Raw genomic sequence first — 21,174 nt, 5'->3', positions numbered from 1 at the left:
CTGATCATTTCTGGGTGTTGTTTATCCAAATCTGTTCAGCCATTCCAAAGATATAAGCCCTGTAAATTTAGGATATACTAGCCAAATGGGCAGCACCACTGTGGTTCTTGTGAGTGGGGTCTCTGTGTGTTATTTGTCATGCAGTGTCATCAACCTCTTAGCCAGTAAACCCAACTTTGCAGGGCTTATATCTTTGGAATGGAAGAACGGATTTGGATAAACAAAACACCAAAATGCTCAGGGTGGTAGCGCCGATCAAATGAGGTTTCTCAATGGGCTTTGGAGTCCTTGTTACAAGTCCTCATTATGAGGCTGTTTTTGCAGACCAGCCTCCTGCCGATAGATCTCTCTTCCTTTTGGAGGAGATATTCTGGTTTCGCTTTAATTCCAAGTCATGTTAGTAGGCTTCTTAAAAGCCAGACATTCATCTGTAGGAACACTAGTGGAACAGTTTTGTCTTTTTCATGAAGAAAAGCCTATTTCCATTTCTTCCCCTGAGAACAAGAGGATTGATCATTGAAATTTTAACCCCAACACCATCTGCTTTGGAAGAGTCGAGAGTCCTCCATATACATAAGATTGTCTGTTGGTCCAAAATGTGCGGGTTCAGGTGACTTTGCTCTGATGTGGGGGCCTTAAGAATCGTAAGAATAGGGCGGACTAAACAGAGGTAAAAAGGTAAGGTGCCCACCTAGATATTTTTATGACCTGGACTATATAGTGGACAGGACATTGATGGTAGTCTACAACACTACTATTTGACCTTGTTTAACTGTATTCTTGTATCATTTTCGTTGTTTGGCAGCACTATTTTGGTACTTTGTGTTGATATTACTTGGGCTCTGTTTGTATTGTTGGGGCACTGTGTAATGCTAGTATGTGGGTACTATATACAGGAAAGAAGAAGGTCCTTCAAACAATGTTTTACTGACTTGGCAGTGCATGAGCATGGTATGGAACTATTAATGATTTTATGATGCCATATAGAGATGAGCGAGTAGTACTTGATCGAGTAGGTATTCGATCGAATACTACAGTATTCGAAATACTCGTACTCGATCGAGTACCACTCGCTATTCGAATGTAAAAGTTCGATGCAGAACCAGCATTGATTGGCCGAATACTATACAGTCGGCCAATCAACGCTGGTTCTTCTCCTACCTTTAGAAGTCTTCTCCTTGCTGCTTCCCCGCGGCGTCTTCCGGCTCTGAATTCACTCTGCCAGGCATCGGGCCTGGGCAGAGCCGACTGCGCATGTCCGTTTGTAGTGTGGGCATGCGCAGTCAGCTCTGCCCAGGCCCGATGCCTGGCAGAGTGAATTCAGAGCTGGAAGATGCCGCGGGGACGCTGCACAGAGAAGACTTCTCGGAGGATCCAGCCCGACCCTCACTCGTGGACTTGGTAAGTATAATTTGATCGAACGTTGCCTACCCCTGAAACGAGCATTTTCCCCCCGTAGACTATAATAGGGTTCAATATTCAATTCGAGTAGTCGAATATTGAGGAGCTACTTGAAACGAATATCGAATCTCGAACATTTTACTGTTCGCTCATCTCTAATGCCATATAATAATAATAATAATCATCAGTGCACATGTAGCAGAGGCAGGAGATGATGGTGTCTGAGTGGCAAGAGCAGTGCTCTGAGGGCTTCCCAGTGCACCAACTGCCTTCAAAGTCTCCAGATCTACAAAAATGATATAATAATAATAATAATAATAATAATAATAATAATAATAATAATAATAATAATAATATAATATATATATATATATATATATATATATATATATATATATATATATATTTGGAGACTTTGAAGGCAGTTGGTTCCCTGGGGGCGGGCCTTCAGCCCTGGGAGCACTGTTCTTGCCAATCAGAGCCCCATCTTCTCCTGCCTCTGATATATATATATATATATATATATATATATATATATATATATATATATATAGCAACTGAATATTCTTGGGAGAGGTAGTAGACTCCCTTTAAAGGGATTGTCCACCATAGACAATCCCTAACGACCCCTATAACCCCAGTTTTACCTGTAAAACCAGCACATAATCGCCTGAACTAGCGCTAGCATTACCTGACATAGCCCTTGGTTTTTCTCTATTCTGAGCAAAAAAGGGTGAAAAAATAATACAGAAAAAAAAGACTTCCCGCGAGTTTATAAGAGCACTGTCAGACGCAGGCAGATTTTATTAAGACTCTAATAAGCAGCCCTGTTTTGTGGCAGCCGAATACCATGAACATAGTACAATGCGAAAGCAAACAACTCCCCTTATTTGTCAGGGTTATATAGCAGTGTACCATTATACGGTATTATATAAATCAGCTCCGCCAGCTATCAAAGGAAATAGGAGATCATTAAAGAAACAGGTTTATAAAATATTTCCCAGCAAACTCGGTGCCGGTGTCAAGAAAGAGTCTGAAGTTTAAAGTTTAATTATTATATTTAACCGATTCTGCATGCATTCATATCCCATGGGTGCAGACAAGTACCTCGGCCTTTCCAGTATAAAACAGAATATGTAATGATTGCATCGCAAAGTGTACATTTCCAGTTCGGCATTCAACAGATTCTAAATGGGCAAAATAGACGGTTTTAAACTGATGTCAAATATATAGGCTTCAAAGCTGAGGGGGCGTAGCGAGGGTACTGAACTGCCTTGTGAAGAACGCTGAAAAATTCCTATTAAAATCTGTTTTTTTTCCCTTTTTTTTTTTTTTTTTTTTACTAGACTTTACTATTTTGCTCGCAACGGATTATCAGGCACGAACGCTCTATGTCTATTATAGGACGGCAGAAATCTTATAATCTTCTGCTGGTTTAAATTACCCGTAATATATGTCGGAAAATGAAGTCTTTATTAATGAGGGTTCCAGTCTAATCACGCACAGAAGTTTCCTTGGCCACACATGTTAGGATTCAGCTTAAGTCAACATGTCTATTTATCGGCCATGCCAAACAGCTGGATCCTATTGGTGCAGCTGGCTGATGACCTCATAAAACGGTGATGGCATTCACAAGTTTACTGGGGTCTCTGCCTGGAAACAATTATAATAGATATAGATGGGAATCGGTCTTGGCCATTTTTATGGATCAAAAAAAAGGCCAAAACGGGGAAATTTGGCGTAAAATGGGCATAATTCTCCCTGTGATTAATTCTGATGGATTTAACAGGATTTGCTGATATTTAAGAAAATCTTCTGATCTTGCAGGAAACCTGTGCTAATGTATATGAAGTATAGAAAAGAGTTATATTAGGGTCAGAAAATCACTATACTGGGGTGTAGAGTCTAAGAAATCCTCCTGTTTGCCACCTTAAAGGGAAAAATGAGATTAAAGGTAGGGAATTCTTGTTATATGAATGAATAAGCATAAACAATTATGTATGTTTGGTTATTTTTATAATTCTTATTATTATCGGGCTCATGCTATCCTTCCGGGTTTATACTTTCTGGTTGTGGGAGTGTCAGTGGGTTTCCAGGCACACTCGCGGAGCATTGTCCCACTGCACCACCTACCACTTTATCAATTATGCCCAATATACCTACTTACTAGAGATGAGCGTAGAGTACTCGATCAAAAAGGCATTCGATCGAATACTACGGTATTCGAAATACTCGTACTTGATCGAGTACCACTTGCTATTCGAATGGAAAAGTTTGATGCAGAACCAGCATTGATTGGCCGAATGTTATACAGTCGGCCAATCAACGCTGGTTCTTCTCCTACCTTTAGGAGTCTTCTCCGTGCAGCGTCCCAGCGGCGTCTTCCGGGTCTTCATTCACTCTGCCAGGCATCGGGCCTGGGCAGAGCCGACTGCGCATGCCCGCTTGTAGTGCGGACATGCACAGTTGGCTCTGCCCAGGCCCGATGCGTGGCAGAGTGAATTCAAAGCCGGAAGACGCCGCGGGGACGCTGCACGGAGAAGACTTCTCGGAGGATCCAGCCCGACCCTCACTCGTGGACTTGGTAAGTGTAATTTGATTGAACATTGCCTACCCCTGAAACGAGCATTTTCCCCCATAGACTATAATAGGGTTCGATATTCAATTCGAGTAGTCGAATATTGAGGGGCTACTCGAAACGAATATCGAATCTCGAACATTTTACTGTTCGCTCATCTCTACTACTTACACACACACACACACACACACACACACACACATAAATATATATATTTAATGATAAAGCATGTTGCTCATCTAATTCCCTCTCCCTATGCAGCTACAATACATCCAGTCCTTCAGTGTCCATAGAGCGGAAGAATTTCTGTCTTATGGAGACATGGTAGAGGTTAAAATAGTTAAAAATAAAACCACTATTTTCCATACAGGATTCAGCTGCCTCTAATCATTAGGGTTGAGCGATCAGGATCGGAAAAGATCGGATTTCGATCGGCGATCGAGTAAATTTCACGATCGCGATTGGAATTCCGATCCCGATCTTTTCCAGCAGGATCGACATCGGAGTTATCTCAAGATTGGCTCAACCCCAAAAGTGACTCTTCCCATAGAAAAGCATTGATTAGAGTTGAGGATCGGGATTGGAAAAGATCGGATTCCGATCGGATCGGCGATCGAGCAAATTTCACGATCGCGATCAGGATCGAGATCGGCTGGAAAATGATCGGAAATCGGATTTTAAAATCGATCTTGAAATCTCAAGATCGGCTCAACCCTATTAATCATTGCTCTGATCATATGTGTCCACCAGATGCTGGCTTGTCTGGTTATCAGGACCAGCTCCTACCTCCTCCTGGCTGATCTGGCAGTCAATAAAGTTTAGACAAATACTGATTTGAATTTTAAAAAATCCCATGTTTTTTAACCCCAGTTTCGATGTCTATGCATATCCATGGTAACAGACTACAGTCACTGCTTTCCATTTGCCCCTATATCCAATAGTTCGGCAAGAAGTACAAGTTAAATAGAAAAACTTATAACTGTAGAATCTGATGACAGAGGGTTTGTTTGTTGTCTGTTACCATGACGATACATTGTCCTGTTTTACATTTTATTTTAGACAATGGACATATAGACAGTGGAGATGTATTCCATAGATTGCAAAGATATACAAGCAACGTATGTTATTACCAATGAAAAACATGAGGATAAGGCTGACGGTTTGTTCCCATTTGTGTTCAGTAGCGCTAACTTTAAACAAGCCCCATCTGTTTTACAGTCTATAAACAGGGAGTTACAAGCTGTTTGTGTGTCTATAGAACTTTCTAGTTAATAATGTCCTGTGATCACAGCAGCATTGGCTATGTATCCTTTGTAATGTGAGAGGGAAATGTATGGCAAACCTAATGTGAACTTGTAGGATCACTGACGGTATGACCATGAGTAGACAAAAGCTCAACGGTAACATATTAGTCAATGGTAACAGCTTTCTGATGGTGGGACTGGCTGCGCCCAATCTCCGGTTTAGCCAATCCGGCTGGTTTCTGTCTTCTGCCCTGCAAAACTGGACAGGGGATGGAAACATGGTGGTCAGTTTTCAAACCCATTTACCTGAATGGGATTGTAAAGGTGACCATCCGTGTGTGTCTTCTGCCTGTCCACGGGGAAACCGTTTTTTTTAGCCGAACACAAAATTGGACATGCAGGACTTTGTGTCCGGGTAAAAACAATGGCTTCCCCACAGACAGGCAGAAGATGCACACGAGTGGTCACCTTTACAAACCCATTCAAGTGAATGGGTTTGGAAACTGACCACTGGGTTTCTGTCCCCTGTCCAGTTTCACGGGGCAGAAGACGTAAACGATCTGGACTGGCTAAACCAGAGACCAGTGAACCCGCCCTCATGTGTATATAGGCATCTTGAATTTCCAAAAAGGATTTGGTTGTTGGGTTTCAACATGCCCAATCCTTTTGTTCTCAGGATGATATGGAAACGTCAGAGGAGCCCGGAGGTGACGGCCACATGTATGATTAGCCGAGATTGCATGTGTATAGTTAAGAGAGGGGAGTTATGAGGTATAGCTGTGAGCCGAACAAGCTTTTGGCTAATATGGTAAAGTGTATGGTCAGCTTTAAAAGGAAGGCTGTGTCTGCAGTATACATGTCTAGGCTTTGAAGGAAAAGCGCAACAAAAGCCTTGCACATGAGTATCTACGAGCACTAAGGAGTTTTTGTTTTTTACTTGAGGTACACATTAACCTTTAATGCACATCAAAAGTTTTATAAATATAGATATTGTCAAGAATCCTAAATCTCCAAGAATCTTATCTTCCATTTATATTGTGGGTAGTTTTCTAAGAAAAGAAAAAAGTGAAGATTGCAGAAATATTTGAAATTCCAAAGTAATTTTACAAGATATTCAGCCGTTATTGTGAGACCTATTGGAGTCAAACATACAAAGCCTCTGTATTAAACCAAGTTTATGCTTGTGGGATTCCTCACAATTATAACCGTTGTTAGAGCTTACTGCTATTATTTCAAATGGCTTTTGCAGAAATCTATACAATTAGCATTCAGGCAGAATTGCAGTATGGCATTACCTTGTCTCGGAGGTTCAGATCTGACGGGGAGTCCTGCTTACTCATCAATTTTCTAGCTTTTTCACAAACTCTGCAAGATTATGAAAAGTAAAAAAACAATTATTGACAATGACCCTGTGGTAGTCGTTATGCTTGCTCGTAGTTTTTGTTCTAAATGTAATGTATTAACAAAACATGGAGAACCTACGAATAAAAAAAAAAAATGGCAAAACCTTAAAAAGGAATAGCCAAATGTCAAAAAAGACCCTTTTTTGTTTCCACCATTTAGAGCCCTCTGGCTGTGCTTTTCAGGATTCTCTTTCTGCTTGCCACAATATTTTTCAGGGCCAGTTCTTGTCTGTAAGATGTTCTGGCCCTTTAAAGAGCCTGTAAACCTTGTTGTCCGCTCCAATCACCTGTATTTGTGGGACCTTCCTCCATAGGTTCTTAGTGTGATCATTCTTTGAAAATGTTCTGCTACTGTGTTTCCTGATCACCTGCATTTTGACCTTGGCTTTTTTTAGTCACTTATTACATAGAAATTAGATAGGTTCCTATGATCCCTGGCTGTGTCATACACTATGGTTTATAGATAGGTTCCTAGGAGCCCTGACAGTGTTCTATACTGTTTTATAGATAGGTTCCTAGGAGCCCTGACAGTGTTCTATACTGTTTTATAGATAGGTTCCTAGGAACCCTGACAGTGTTCTACACTATGTTTTATAGATAGGTTCCTAGGAGTCCTGACAGTGTTATACATTATGTTTTATAGATAGGTTCCTAGGAGCCCTGACAGTGTTCTACACTATGTTTTATAGATAGGTTCCTAGGAGCCCTGACAGTGTTCTACACTATGTTTTATAGATAGGTTCCTAGGAGCCCTGACAGTGTTCTACACTATGTTTTATAGATAGGTTCCTAGGAGCCCTGACAGTGTTCTACACTATGTTTTATAGATAGGTTCCTAGGAGCCCTGACAGTGTTCTACACTATGTTTTATAGATAGGCTCCTAGGAGCCCTGACAGTCTTATACACTATGTTTTATAGATAAGTTCCTAGGAGCCCTGACAGTGTTCTATACTGTTTTATAGATAGGTTCCTAGGAGCCCTGACAGTGTTCTACACTATGTTTTATAGATAGGATCCTAGGAGCTATGACAATATTCTACACTATGTTTTATAGATAGGTTCCTAGGAGTTCTACAGTGTTATACACTATGTTTTATAGATAGGTTCCTAGGAGCCCTGACAGTGTTCTACACTATGTTTTATAGATAGGATCCTAGGAGCCCTGACAGTCTTATACACTATGTTTTATAGATAGTTTCCTAGGAGCCCTGACAGTGTTCTACACTATGTTTTATAGATAGGTTCCTAGGAGCCCTGACAGTGTTCTACACTATGTTTTATAGATAGGTTCCTAGGAGCCCTGACAGTGTTCTACACTATGTTTTATAGATAGGCTCCTAGGAGCCCTGACAGTCTTATACACTATGTTTTATAGATAAGTTCCTAGGAGCCCTGACAGTGTTTTATACTATGTTTTATAGATAAGTTCCTATGGTTCTGGTGATACTAACCTATCTATCTGCACGGCTGGGGTGATGTGATGGATCTGGGGACACTAACTTATCTATCTGCAGGTCTGGGGTGATATGCTGGTTCTGGTGACAGTAACCTATGTATCTGCAGGGCTGGGGTGATATGCTGGTTCTGGTGACCCTAACCTATCTATCTGCAGGACTGGATTGATATACTGGGTTCTGATGACAGATTCCCATAAAAGTTTAAGATTATTGTGTATCATAAGATACAAAACAGAAATACGACATAGGCACGCATATAACCTATATTGCTGCAGGAACCTATGTCATACAGTTCAAGCAATTTCCTGGAAAAAACCCCAAAAAACATACATTACTTATCCACTTGGAAGTGAACATCTACCCACCGTATATCCATACTTAGCATTCTTTATATTGACCCTGCACAATGAATACAATTTGAGAACAAAGAGAACACAAACAACGCCATCTGTGTCGTGCGAAACACAAAAGTTAGAAAAAGAAAAACAAGTTGGCAACGAAAAAGATGGAATCAGCATATTGTAAAGCACTGCAGGGTTGTGAGGACTTAAATGATTATATTTGTTGATAGGGAACGAGCACATAATGACCATTGTGTGCAGATCTTAAGTCTTTCGTCAATTTTTAATTTGAACCTTGGAATTATCAGCAGAAAAGTCTTCTGAGCATTAACAGTTCTCCGCCGCGCAGTCCGCGGACCAGGAATTCATTTTTGTACCAGTGTTATGAAAATAGAATCCAGACAATATATAACCAGGGACGTTATCTACTTTACACGGCTCAAGACTTTTTTTTTCCTAAAATTAAGACATGAAGCCTTTGTTATCATCAAAGCCTCTTTCATGTTTGTTGGTGCATGACATCCAAAAAGATAAAAGCATTGCAAAAGTCAAGACAAATGTTTCAAGTGGTAAAGACCTAAAATAAGCTGACATCACGATGCGGGAATTTCGTAAATTTACTTTATCTATCTATCTATCTATCTATCTATCTATCTATCTATCTATCTATCTCCTATCTATCTATCTATCTATCTATCTATCTATCTCCTATCTATCTATCTATCTATCTATCTATCTATCTATCTCCTATCTATCTATCTATCTATCTATCTATCTATCTATCTATCTATCCCAACAAGAGAGCAGCACTGTGTAAGTACGTACAGTAAGTGTAAGCTTTCAGTCAGTGGCAAAATGAGCAAAGTAAAAAAGTTTCAACATTACAAAATTAATGTAAAAAATGGACTTTATTAGCCCACTGATGCGACCCTTCGGTTCAACTCAAATCTTTCACAAGCCTGGCGAATGAAGAACATTTTTTGTATCAATTTTGCTGTGCTGCCTGTGTTTTACTCTATCTATCTATCTATCTATCTATCTATCTATTTATCTAAAGAGAAGAGAAGAGTCTCATGTTGAAGAAATCCAATGATGGGATGAGTCCCACAAAAGCAGAGGAACCAGCACTGGCAAGTAAAAATGTCTTTATTGAAGCATAACTTACTAAGCGTTTCGGGTAAAACAGAACCCTTTTTCAAGTGTATAAAATGAATCATACATCAGTGTTATACATCAATTTTATACACTTGAAAAAGAGTACTGTTTTGCCCGAAATGGGTTGTATGTTGTGCTTCAATAAAAACATTGTTACTGAACCAGCGCTGGTTCCTCTGTTTTTGAAGGACTCATCCCATCATTGATTATTTTAGAGAATGTCCATATAGAATGCCAAGGTGCAGGGTCAACTCGTCAATAATTGGAACCCTTTCGAGAAAATACCAGTTGTAGATTACAATGTCAAGCAAAAGGACAAATACAGGGTGTCTTGGCATATTCTTCAAGGGACTGGTGGAATTGGGGAGGCTGCAGTCACCAGATGAATTCCATACCAAGATTTCGCATTACAAAGAAGGCCTTTCTTCTTCATCGGATCCCTGATGTCCTGCAGCACTTACTTTGAGGGTTGCAATCTGGCAAAAGACAACATCTGCATCAACTTTGTATGTTTGTGCTGGTTTCTTCTAGATTCTTTGGGTTTCTTCCAACATTCCAAAAACATACTGATAAGTTTAGTGGAAATTTAGACTTTGATGGTCATTGGGATCCTGGCTGATGTGAATGGTGACAAATAGGATTGAGCCGATCTCGAGATTCAGGATTGTTTTTAAAATCTGATTTTTGATAATTTTCCAGCCGATCCCGATTGTAAAACTTGCTCGATCACTGATCCCATTTGCTCAACCCCAATGTTAGCTTTTCTCACAATGATTGGCCAGTAACCAAGCATTGTGGGAAATAACCTCCGACCTCGATCTGGATCCAAATTCCGATCGCGTTCGTGAAATTTACTTGATCGTCGATCGGAATCCGATCTCTTCCGATCCCGATCGCTCTACCCTAGTGACAACCCCTGTACGGAGCTATTGAGTATGTCGGTGCTTTATTAGCCACGGAACATAACTAGATAAGGAATATTGAGAATTCGAGAGGCAGAATACAAAAGGACAATGAAGTTTTTGTTTTCCGAATTCTCGAGTATTTTCAGAATGTGGCCTCTTGTTTTTGCGGTGCTCATTTTCTAAAATTAAAAACATTTACAATCTCTCTTCGGAAGGAAAATAGCAATACATTTACCGCACTAAAAACTTCCATAAATAGTTATCTTTGTAGAATTCATAACATTATTCAGCCATTTCGCTCGGCGGAGAAGTCGATTTTCAAAGAAAATGCACTTAAATTATCCATAATTACTGCGCATCCCTTAAGTTGCTCAATCACGTTTTGCTTTTTCCAATCATCCTTTCAATTTCCACTAACACTATCCAATCATTTTTCCAATTTCCTTTAAGTTCTGTTTGAGTTTTCTTCAGACTTGGGGAAAATACAAAGATTGTGATAGTATTTTATACAACACTGAGGCAACTTTACCATCACTTCCCGAAAGTGCAATCATATAGTCGTTGCCAATAATCTTTCAAATCTGTCACTTCTCTTCTACTGATAAAATACCTTCAAGCCTATTTATACTCTTTCAGTTTGTTTTTCTGGCCACAATGATATAGTGAATTATAGCCGAGTACGGCAAGGTTTCAGTAGATCTTCGATCAGCTATATAGAACATCTTGGGGGTCCTTGGGGACTCACTTCGAAAAAAATATCACTTATTTAAGATGTTATCAATCAAGGATGCCAGTCCATGAAATCTGGGATGTTAATAAGTTTTAGCAACTTTTACAAGCTTTCAATTTCAACTTCCACGGTCACCAGCAGGGGCAGTATTCTGTATTTGGATATACAGAGCCTCAGTTCATTGTAAACTTTTAGATCTCATGAAATGGTCCATTTTTAACTCCATGATTCTTATTTTTCATCCATTTGTCATCCATTAGAATACCAATGAACTCAACTGATCCTTAATTCGTACCCGATCCAATGATACATTTTTAAGGATGTGAATCGGATATTACAATAGACTCACTGGGGAAAATACATAATTCCCTCTATTCCAGAAAACTGGTGTAGAGGGATAATGTTGAAGCATATATTTGGCGCAAGCCCCTTTCATGCACCTAAAGTTTTGATTCACTCCTCACCTCCCACATTGCGCGAATAAGGGCGAGGACCGGGGTTCTCCAAGGTGTCCGTGCCTTGGTCAAACCAGTTTTCTGGCTCGATGTACAGTGAAAATCCATGCCAGTTTCCCAACATAAATACCTTTCCATCCTCTTCATAAATCTCTCAGCCCCAGCGCATGTTCAGTTCCCCTGCTACTGTTCCCCTGCTACTCCTCGGGTCCCATCTTCCTTGTCTTCAATCATACTGTATCGTGCACGCTGGGTGGGCATGCACGGTCCGACGTCATCTTTAGCCACGCCTACATCTTCTTTCTTCTTGCAGCGATGTTCTCGGGTCCCATCTTCTTCTTCCGGCGTCATTGCTTGTAATCCCGCGCCGGCGCAGTAGCAGGGGAACAGTAGCAGGGGAACTGAGCATACTCAGTTCCCCTGCTACTGTTCCCCTGCTACTGCGCCGGCGCGGGATTACAAGCAATGACGCCGGAAGAAGAAGATGGGACCCGAGAACATCGCTGCAAGAAGAAAGAAGATGTAGGCGTGGCTAAAGATGACGTCGGACCGTGCATGCCCACCCAGCGTGCACATTACAGTATGATTATCATATTCATTTTTTAGGGTATTACATTAAAATGGGGGTCAGTTTAATATAACATTAGCAATGCCTGATAGAGCCCCTTTAAGCCTAAAGCCCCAGTTTGCGGAAACTTTTGTTGCAGATTTTACTGCGTTTTTTGAGCCAATGTCAGGAGTGGATTAAGCAGAAGGGAGAAGGATAAGAACTTCCTATATATTTCCCCTTCCCTTTGTAGCCTTGGCTTTGGCTCAAAAAACTGCAGCAAAATCTGCAACAAAAAAGTTTTTTTCCAACGTGTGGCCTCAGCATCTTCATAAATTTCCATCCATAATGACATCACTAAAAGATATCAGAGACCGAGTTAATCTATTAAATATGTTTTCTTCCTTTTAACTTGGAAATTGAAGATAACAGATGTAAGAATGAACTCCGCCAACTAAGGTCAATGAACACAACCCTCGTGCAATGTACTTGTAGGGTGCAGGAAAAGTCACACAGACAACAGGTGACTAAAAGCAGGAACGGTTCTTTCACTTCTGCAAACAATAGTTCTCTTTATGCAAATCTACACGACTACTTGTAAGAACAGACTTATAATAAGTCTCTGATAAGAACAACAGCTCAGGCTTTCTTTCTCTTCTCTGCTATGTCAAGGTTTTGGCTTGCAAACAATTACAGTCATTAAGCTTGAACATTAACTCTTTGTAGGCAGGCTCTTGCCATAGGTATCCAGCTTTATACCGTAGCCTGACTCTGTATAGCTGCTTCATAACAAACTTTCCAACCTTTGCATAGTCCTGGGACTCTTCCTTAGGCCTACCCTGTTTGGAAGTCTCAGAAGTCTCTGCTGGTAGCTCTGATTCTCTGCTTACACATCCAGCCCCGTGCACTTCTCTTTCGGCAATTCTTCTGCCGTACTTGCACTTCCAACTACTGGGCTTCCTTGGGCTGATTCTCTCTCTGGGAACAGAGTCCTGGTGCAACAACATGTGCCCCATGTAGTCTATTGATCTATGCTCAATGTTATTTAATAGAGAACCCAATGGATGGGTCTGAGCAGATGACCATCCATTTATGGCTATTTCGAGACTGAATCACAGTGGAATCAAAGGGAGGGCACTGCCATAAGCAAGGGAATCACAATGCACATCATACTAAAGCTGTAATACAGAAATGTTGGCACCATAATGAAGAAATTATGGTGAAGTTAATGTTTTTTAATCTCCTACTTCTTTTTTACCTAAATTCATCTTCCGTTACAATTAAGTGAGAACTATACAGAGAACCCTCTCTATGTATTCCAGGAGATGAGTGATATCCCTTTCCTCCTCCTTACTGTCCTGCATCTGCTATTAGGACAACTGTCTGCAGCTGGATCCTCTCCCCACTGCTCTTTCTGAAGTATGATGGACACATTGTATCCCAATAGGTTTCCACTCAAAAATGGAACTGATCAGCTGGATATTAACCACTTTTTAAGATGTCTGTTGATTGTTTCAAATGCAGAAAGTGTTGTGTGAAGGAAAAATTGTCTTATAAATATAGAAGATTGGTGACAGAAAAACTTTATCTTAGGATAGACACATGTAGATCACCCAACCAGGTTTGCTCCAAGCTCCAACTACTCTTTCACGAAAATAATAATTTCTGATTTTGCTTTTGATCTTTCCCAACTACACTTAGATTGAAAACCATGCTTGATTTATCTTCTCACTCACTTTGTCCACAAGTCAAAGCAAAACCCATGTTTGGCAGACATAAACCCTAAGATCTGAGACACAGCTTTAGATACTTTAATTATTCCTTCCTAGGCTTAGTTCTCATTTAACTAAACTTAGTTCCCAACTAAACTTAGATTGAAAACCATGTTTGATTTATCTTCTCACTCACTTTGTCCAGAACTCAAATCACAACCGCACGTTTAGCAGATAGAAACCCTGAGAGCTGAGCCACAGCTTTAGTTATTTTTATAATTCCTTCCTAGGCTTAGTTCTCCTTTAAATAAACTTAGTTCTAAAGTAAACTTAGATTGAAAGCCATGTTCAATCTATCTTTTCACTCACTTTATCCTGAACTCAAAGCACAACCACACATTTGGCAGATAGAAACCCTAATAGCTGAGCCACAGCTTTAGTTACTTTAATAATTCCTTCCTAGGCTTAGTTCTCCTTTAACTAAACTTAGTTCCCAACTAAACTGAGATTGAAAACCATGTTCGATTTATCTTCTCACTCACTTTGTCCAGAACTCAAAACACAACCACGCGTTTGGCAGGCAGATGCCCTAAGAGCTGATCCACAGCTTTAGTTAATTTAATGATCCCTTCCTAGGCTTAGTTCTTAGGGGATGATCGCCTCAATTTACTATGAGGTCCTTTTACAATTTTTGGATAGAAAATATAGGATAGCATTAAGTTTCCTCCATCGCCTTCTGGGCCTAACTAGTGCCAGACACCACGTTGTACTGACAGGTAGGACCAGTAGAGAAATGAAGATGAAATGCGTCTTGCAGAACATTTATAGAAACATATATTAGAAATAAAGCGCACATTGAGATTGGATGGATCTTCTTTCAGCGTCTGTTACTCTACAGAGATTGTTCATTAATACACAGGAAAAAAACATCTGAATATTTAAGTCATCTGCAATAGTTCTGAGACCAATGTGCTTGTAAATTGAGATCACAAAATGTGATTGGTGTTCCATCAAACGGCGGCTATAAATGCTGCGAGCCGTGGATAACTTTCAGGCTGCAATAAATGCAGAATGTCTCAATTCATTCTGCAAAAACATCATAAATATGAAAGTAAAGGAAATATGTCTACAGGCTCTTCACATATTAGAAGATAAATGTATTTATTGTAATAAAAATCTGAAATAAGAGAAAAGTCGCTCCACCGGAATAAAAAGACAAATCGCATAATCTCCGGCTTTTCATCTCCAGTAAGGAAAGCATTAGAATGAGCAGTTTGTATTGAGCATTAAAATGGCCTTGTAAATAACTCTCCCAGCATGCACTGCATCGTTTTTGTTAAGAAACCTTTAGTGTCATTTCTTTTCTGTCAATCACAATGTAGCGTTTTATATGTATTATGCATTCCGTTTTGTCCTTTTAACTGTTAAAGTGGAATAGCAAAAGATCAGTATTAAAGGAGATGTCCAGCTGGGCGCTCAAGGGGGCTTTCCTTTAACACAATATGGATGGCCTAAAGTTAGGGTAGGTCATTGAGCTTGACTTCTGACGCCCCTAATGATCCGCTGATTGACGGGATTGCGACATTCTATCATCTCTAGTTGTGACTTTATCTTTTGTTCTAATTCTACTCTGAAGCTCTGTTTTCTAAGGTTAGTTCTTGTCTCTAAGCATAAACCCACCACCAGCTCACCAGCAGCTTTCAGATGATCTGCGGACATCTAAATTACAGATTCTGTGCATAGGGGATATCATCACTCCTAATTACATCATGGAAGACAGATTTGCATATTCTTCCCAAGATTCTGTGCATGTAATTAAAGTTTCAACAGTATTTATTTATTTTTGGTTTCCTGGAAGATCTTACAACAATTTTGTGGATGAAAAAGCATTTAAAATTATAAGGCTTGATATTGTTCATTATTATTATTATTATTATTATTATTATTATTATTATTATTATTATTATTATTATTATTATTATTATTATTATTATTAATTGTACTATAATTTTTATTATTTATTTTACTATTATTATTATTATTATTATTATTATTATTATTATTATTATTATTATTTATTGTACTATAATTTGTATTATTTATTTTTTTATTATTATTATTATTATTATTATTATTATTATTTATTGTACTATATTTTTTATTATTATTATTATTATTATTATTATTATTATTATTATTATTATTATTATTACTCCTCAGAGAAGACATTTGAGGACAGCGGTAACTTTATAGTTAAACTGTCTAGCATTAACACAAAAAAAGTAAAAAAAAAAAATCTGCATTCTGTATTTAAATTGAAACTAAACATTTCTCCAGTCAAATTAAAGCTCATGAAGACCAATTATTTTCAAATGGGTTATTTATTCTACTTGGTCGTGTGCCAACAGGAATTCTGAATCAAGTCTTTCATTACCAAATACCATTTTCACAAGGTATTTTCTAGATTTGGCACCAAGCTGCAGCCATTATTGAATAACTCCGTGTTCCATCATTAAACACTTTTCAGAGCCCTGTATTCTGCTGGAACAATTATCTTCTGAAGATAAAAAGCATTGACTTAATGGAAACCTAGCCCATTTGTCTAGATGTTAGCAGCTAAAGTCATAAGAAGCAGCTCGCTTTTGTATAGAACAGGGATTTGGCTAATTTCTCACAACAGGTAATGTAAAATAAATAAATCTTAAGGAAGATCTGGAGGAGTCTGCAAAGATCCTATTTTATGTGTATTAAAAAGTGAAAATAGATAAATGATACAGTAAGTAAATAATAATAATAATAATAATAATAATAATAATAATAATAATAATAATAATACTAATGCTAATACCCCTAATATTAATAACACTAGTAACAATATAACATAATAATAATAATAATAATAATAATAATAATAATAATAATAATTAATAATAATAATTGCAACATTATTATTAATAATAATAATAATAATAATAATAATAATAATAATAATAATAATAATAATAATAATAACAACAGAGATATAATATTTATTATTATTATTATTATTATTATTATTATTATTAATAATAAAATAATATTATAACAAATGATATAACTAATTATAATACCGGTACTCTTACTATTAATAATCCTAATAATAATGCAGATTATCGAGATGAATAATAACAATGAAAAACAAAATAATCAAGATATTCTATAGATATGTCAAATGAAAAATATAAAATAAAAAAAAAAAACAATAAAGGGGTATTTCCAGCCACTAATAATTGCATTGTTGTCAACTAGGGTTGAGCAATCGGGATCGGAAAGATTGGATCCCGATTGGCGATCGAGCAAATTTCACATTCGTGGTCGGGATCGGCTGGTAAATGATCAGATTTTAAAATCGATCCTGAAATCTCAAGATCGGCTCAACCCTATTGTCAACTTAACTTGAAAAAAAAAAAAAAAATCAATAATTGTTTGAAATTCAGAAACCATAATGGCTGGATGTTATGGAAATTAGGGATGAGTCTAAATGTCGCAGAAAATTTGCAGGTTTTGTTGCAATTTTTTGAGCCAAAGCCAAAAGTGTCTTCGAAAGGGATGGGAAATATAAACTTCTCCCTTCTGATAAATCCACTCTTGACTTTGACCCAAATCTTTACATTAAAATCTACAAAGAAAAGTGCAGCTTTTCCACAACGTCTGTTGTGTTCAGTGATTGGTTGACTGGACATTTCCCATGTGTCGGGATAGGACATGGAAGACCAGATACGCGCCGACCTAGTGTCTGAAGACATGTGGCACGATATTGGTGAAATGAGCGCAACTTTTTATATTTTTTTAACTATTTTGTTTTTAACCCTTTCCGTCGGCCACCCTATTTCATTTGTATCCCGTTTAAAGAAGTCGGGTGCTGTCTGAGTTACTGTAAGTAAAATCATCTCCTCGCGATTCATGCTTTGTAAGACGAAGCTACAACCGCTTACATTTTGTTAGAAAAGTTTTCAGAAAAGTTTTTGCACATCTCAAATTATCAATGTTTCCCAGTATTAAAATATAACTTGATTTAGTGAAATGTTATTGTATTTCTACTCTTACGGTTAAAATGAAACTGTATGAAAAAAACCACCCAGCCTCCATGACAAATCATTTATCACAGGATACAACTCTTTTATCTGCCACTGTAATCCTCATGGTATATTTCTGGATAACAGAGTACCAACTGCATCAATTGTCAGGAGGAATCAAGTCTTATATCCTCTAATAAAGGGGAACGAGCCGAGCAGCTAATGTATCAAGCCGGGAAGGAGTGTGCTTTCTATATACCTAGATGTTCTATTTCATCCCGTGCCGTGTGTGACATGTATGAAGTATTGCAGATCTGTAAATCCCTATCTTAAAGACAAGAAATTGTAAGACACAGAAAACATATACAGTCTTATGTCAGGCAGCAGTGAAGTTTATTCACCGAGTGGCTGTATGATTAAATTAAATCGCATTGAGCTGGCAAGATATTAACCAAAAAATACTCAAATATCAAGAATAAAAATGAACAGACACTTTAACACCTTAAAAAGTGGTAAAAATATATTAAAACCAGTAAAAAATACAGAATACAGTATTGTCCTAGTATAAAAAGTAATATTCAGCCTTCATTGATCAATCATATCTCCAGTTCTGATGTTACCAATATTCCTTCTGCTCTCTATTTTTTGGTGTCTTTGTACATACAGAAAGTCGCTACGGCCCGTGAATGACTGAATGGACGTCTACAAGTATTTCTTGTGTGTTCCAAGACACCAGGTCTTGTAAAGGCTCTACTGGAACTAGAATGGTAGGAGATTAGAGAAAACATTTGTGACTGCTTGGGATGGAGGCTCGAGAGAAAATGCCACCTACACTGGAATCCGTAGAACAGAACTTATTGAACAATTCTAGGGTTGGTGAGGATGGAGGTGTTGAGAAGTCTTCATTTAGAGAAGAGATGTAACGTCTCTGCCTGTTTGGGTCTCTGCACCACCCTCCACTTGCACGTTGCGGCACAGGAAGAGTGTTAAGCTTGATTCCTTGCTTAGAGTTTTTTTTTACTTTATCCTCGCTAGCTTCCTACTTGCTCTTACTATTGTATTACTGACCTCTGACCTTTGGCTTCCGTTTTGACAACTCTTTTGGATTGCAATTTTGTACTGCTTTGTCTCTTTTTAGTTGACCCTTGGCATGCTGACTCCTCTTCTGTGTTGTTTTGTTTGTTCTTGTTCTGTGTAACACTTATTTCTAGTAAGGGTTTTGCCACCCAGTTGTCGTCTGTCACCTAGGACTGTTCAAGCAAGTAGGCAGGGTCTAAGTAGAGTTTAGGGCTCATTGTCTCTGTCTTACCTTCTTCCATTGTTCCATCAGCACTAGAAATTCCCTTACAGGAGACTCTAGTTGACTTATACTCTTGTTTAAATGGAGCAATAGGTACTACCAAAGAGAATTTGCGTGTTCGATCATTTTCGGTGGTCCCATAGAGATAAATGGAGCAGTCCGTTTAATCAACTGATGCTTTAATCCTTATGTGGGTACAAGGGACCTCCATTGTCATGATCTATAGGGGGACCAGTTGTCAGGACACTATCAATCTACAACTAATATCCTAATTGGGAATACAGTGTACCATAGCCTTGGCGCAACCATTTTAAAATATAAAATGGTCACGATCCAAATTTTTTCTGATCCCAACAGTTAGTGCTTATAGATAGATGATAGATAGATAGATGATAGATAGATAGATAGATAGATAGATAGATACCTTCTCTTTCTATGTTCTTTTACACTTGACCTTGATTTATAGATATTATTTATTTAGCGTCATATTTCGCAGTGCTTTTTTGCCCATATGAGGCTCACAATCTACATTCCTTATCAATATGTCTTTGGAATGTAGGATCAAATCGGAGTACCTGGAGGAAACCCATGCACACACAGGGAGAACATACAAAATCCTTGCAGATGTCCTTGGTGGGATTCGATTCCAGGACTCCAGCACTGCAAGGCTACAGTGCTAACCTTTGTCTGTATGAAGGCCCTCAAGAAGAAGGACCAGTTAAGTATAACTTCAAAGGTGGGATAAATTCTTCCACTTTGGTTTAAAGATTGCCTATTTAGTCTATGCCTAGGGGAGGAGTTACTGTAAAATTTATCATCACCTCCAAAAACACAGATATTAGAACAATAAATAATTTCTGAAGAAAAAAATCGAAATAGAAAGAGAATATAAAATAATAAGATTCATGTTTAATAATTTATTTGGCCAGCGAACAAAAAAAATCTCTCTTCTCCGGAGCGAGCCTATAAGTGTTTCCAAAAGTTACACCAAATATGTAAAAAAAAATTACGCAAATGTTTGGGGGTTTTTATTGGCAGTATAAAGAGCAGAGATAAATTCTAACTTCACATGCTAAACTTTATAACTTAAGAATGCCACTATAAAATTGCTAATGAGGAATAGACGCATCAATACAAATTTACAGCTCCGCTCAAGTATTCCGAATCTTGCCGTGGCAGAAGCCGAAGGAAGAAGAAAAAAAATCTTCAAAACATTAGCTCAGCAAAGTTCTAGCAAGTTGCTGAGATGATAAGGGTTCGCTTCAATAATGTATGCTACATTCCTACCGCAGTGTCAAAATATCTTACATTTCCATAATCTAATGCAATGCAATGATGTCATCACTACAGCATGTAAATGAGATCTGCGCAGATGAGCAGAGAATCTGGCCAAAGGTTTGGTAAGTGTAAAATAACGCTATAACGGGAACTTCTCTTGTACTTAGCCTCTGATTCACCTTTAATAAGAGGCTGGAGCCCAAGAACCGAAATGAGAGAAGAATTTCACTTCTTTGTCCATTAAGAAACTACTTTAGATTTTGCTTTCTTCGTTTGCCAGGTTAAGGAATTCTGTATCCCTATTTAACCCTTAAGAACGAGACTTTAGAACAGAATAATTTTTTTAAAATCCATTGTTGATAACTTTTATTTTTCCTTCAAGGGCTTGTTTTTCATGATGTGAGTTATACTTTACGTAGGTCACATTTTGTTGATGTAGATATGTCCCCTTTTATGCTAGGTTATTACTAGCGTTGCCTTGGGGGGACCCAAAAAATGCAGTGCTAAAACAGGGGTAACACACAGAGTCCCCTCAATCTGCATCCTTCCCCATTGCCAGCTTTCTTCCATCATGTTTGTTCAGTTTTCTAATGGAAAAGAAATTTGTGCACG

This window comes from Leptodactylus fuscus, chromosome 9 (genome assembly GCF_031893055.1).
Source record: "Leptodactylus fuscus isolate aLepFus1 chromosome 9, aLepFus1.hap2, whole genome shotgun sequence".
Classification (NCBI taxonomy): Eukaryota; Metazoa; Chordata; class Amphibia; order Anura; family Leptodactylidae; genus Leptodactylus; species Leptodactylus fuscus.
This window is presented reverse-complemented; position numbering follows the sequence as displayed.